Source organism: Cherax quadricarinatus, chromosome 2, assembly GCF_038502225.1.
Source record: "Cherax quadricarinatus isolate ZL_2023a chromosome 2, ASM3850222v1, whole genome shotgun sequence".
In the NCBI taxonomy this organism is placed as follows: Eukaryota; Metazoa; Arthropoda; class Malacostraca; order Decapoda; family Parastacidae; genus Cherax; species Cherax quadricarinatus.
Window position 1 is genome coordinate 49,338,264 of NC_091293.1, and position 3,118 is coordinate 49,341,381.

At 39.4% G+C, this 3,118-nt stretch overlaps 1 non-coding gene across 1 annotated transcript; it reads left to right on the top strand.

Annotated features, from left to right (window-relative positions):
- Positions 1 to 2,528: 2,528 nt before the first annotated feature.
- On the top strand, positions 2,529 to 2,610 carry TRNAS-GCU (transfer RNA serine (anticodon GCU)). Its single transcript has one exon. It is a non-coding gene; the product is annotated as a tRNA-Ser (tRNA).
- The last annotated feature ends 508 nt before the right edge of the window (positions 2,611 to 3,118 follow it).

Below are 3,118 nucleotides of genomic sequence, written 5' to 3' on the forward strand. Positions count from 1 at the left end.
GTTGTAACACTAATTGTATGGACACACTGTTCTCTACTTCAGTAGGAAGTTAACACAAGTCTCCATCGGCCCTAAATTTTGTGTGTACAAGTGTACACTGCATGTACACTTGTACACACACATACATACATACGTACACATATCCATATTTTTATATTTTGTTGAATTAGAAAAACATAGGTTCCCAGCGCTGTCTGCAGAGCTACGTGGATATCTCTCTCGGATTAGAGTAACTAAGTAAGTAAGTAAGTTTATTCAGGTATACACAAATACAGTTACATAGAATTATCATACATAGCAGCATATGTGTAGAGAACCTAGGATAACCCAAAAAAGTAATGTACTAGCAGTAATGTAACTAGTACATTACTAGCATATTTAGTTTCCACGATTTCTCCTTTTTGCACAAAAGACCACATATAAACAGCCCATCTGTTTCCAAAATACCAAATATAAAATGGCAGATAATAAGAAAACCCACACTACAGTATTTGCATCTTAAGGCAAGATGTCTAGGTTATGTATCATTTTAATCATAAATAGGACCTCGAAGTTTCCCTGAAGAATACCTGGAGGGTGTTCCTGGGATCAAAGCCCCTGCGACCCGGTCCATTATAAGGCCTCGTCGTGGATTAGGACTTGATCAGCCAGGCTGTTTCTGTTGGCCGCACGCAAACCGACGTAAGAACCACAGCCCGGCTGATCAGGTACTGACTTTAGGTGCCTGTCCAGAGCCTTCTTGAAGACAGCCAGGGATCTATTGGTAATCCCTCTTATGTATGCTGGGATGCAGCTGAACAGTCTTGGGCCCCTGATACTCATTGTGATGTCTGTTAGCGTACTCATGGCGCTCCTGCTTTTCATTGGGAGGGGATGTTGCACCGCTTGCCGAGTCTTTTGCTTTCGTAGCGAGTGATTTCCGTGTGTAGATTTGGGACTAGTCCCTCTAGGACTTTACAAGTGTATATTATGATATATGTCGACTGCGTTCAACAGTTCCCAGTAATTTAGGTGTTTTATGATATACGTGCAGTATATTCTCCAGGTCTGCAGTTTCACCTGCCTTGAAAAGAGCCGTTAGCCTACAACAATATTCTAGCCTAGAGAAAACAAACGATTTGAAAATAATCATCACTGGCTTGGCATCTCTAGTTATGAAGGGTCTCATTATCCATTCTATCATTTTTTCCTCCCTCAGTAGTCACCTGAATCTGTATGCTATAACCTAAATGTAAGATTTTATCTGCTATCACGGACGATACCTGATAATATTAAGCAAATTTCCTAAATTTAATTGTAACAGATAAGTGAACTGTAGATTTAAATCCAGATGTACTCCTGTTAACCCTTTTGAGGCCTAGTTCCTAGGCCTTTTGTGTACCCATATTCTCTTGTGCTACCGTCCACAAGATGGATATGGGATGCACAATATACTAGCCATTTCGGTTACAAAATCTAAATCACGTCACAATATAACATGCTTCCAATGAAATAGGTTATCCCCATCTTAGCATATGTATGACAGCAAAATTCCCAATGGGACACAAAAGAAGATTCCAGTTCTACATACACTGAGTAGACTTACCATGAGCCAACAACGACCATCCCAGAAGAAATTGTTCTCATATTTTACATCAGATTGTTCATGCAGTCTCTGATATATTATCTAACCTAATGAGTATTTTATTAACACCATTCTCTACATTATACTGGTGGCCCATGGCCAAGTAGGCGACGCTCTCGCTTCACACACACTGAGTATCCGTGGTTCGATCCCCGGCAAGGGTAGAAACGGACGTGTTTCCTTACACTTGCTGTCCCGTTCACCTAACAAGTAAATAAGTACATGGGTGTTAGTCGACTGGTGTGGGTGGCATGCTGGGGACAAGATTGAGGACCCCAATGGAAATAAGACAGTCTTTCGATGGGTGGCTAACCCTCCAGGGTTAAAAATCAGAATAAAATCTTATCTTAACCCCTCACTCAGATTGACTACAGATATGAGGAATTATAGTTAGTATAAATCACAACTGTGATTGGTTAATGTATGACAAGAAACTTTTTCCGGGAACTTTATGTACCAACTTTGCAGTATATTACTAACGGAGGGGTGGGTTATATATGCTGCGTTACACAGACAACTGAAAAGGTGTAAAGGCTGGTCTCATGGATGGTACCGTAACCAAGGTAGAAGTTAGGAACAAGACTAAGAATTAAAACTTCCCACACCAGGAACGTCACAGCTTATATTACAACTTAGAAAAATACTTCAACCAAGTCTTAGTAAAGAGCTTTGGCAGTTTAAGAGTCTCAAATGTGGAAAAATGCACAGAGAAGAGATAAAAAGTCTTATCGTTACAGATAAGATCTGCCAGCAATGTGGTTACCTTTATCTGTAATTATCAACTTCTAGTGACCGTCTTAAGAGTTGTAGCTCATATCCTTTAAAATAAAATAAGTAATTTTAACCTAACACATTGCCAGAAATACACAAATACATATGCATACGCATCTTCATACAGTCACAAGACGAGGTGGCCGAGTGGTTAAGGCGTTGGACTGCTAATCCAATAGGGTCTCCCTGCGTGGGTTCGAATCCCATCCTCGTCGATTAGGTTTTCTTTATAGGGAAGAATGTGAGAGTTAATTAATGAGTCTTATGTAGTTGATAAGATCCAAAACCAATAAAGCGGTCATATACATCAAGAAGAGTGTGTATACTATGAAAAATTACCTTATTCCCAATTTTAATGACTTAAGTTTCCTTTACTGATGGTGTAGACGTGGTATGAAGCCTTTAGCAATCCTCTCGTAGTCATTAATCTAATAAACCAACCAATCAACTAACTTGCTAAAACTTTGTTTATATTTTAAAAGTATATCTCTCTTTTAATGTGTATGCACTGAGAGCAGGAGAGCCTATACTTACAGGCATATAAATCTTTGTATATATACACACTTCAAGTCCATATATTCATCGCTGTTTTGGCCACTGAGTACATTCGACTGGCGGTGTCCAGATGTCGTGCAGCTTTAATAACCCTCAGGTATTCCATGGACTTTAAAACCTAATATATCTGCCAGTATACTGTCTAGTGGTATAATTAACACTTTATGC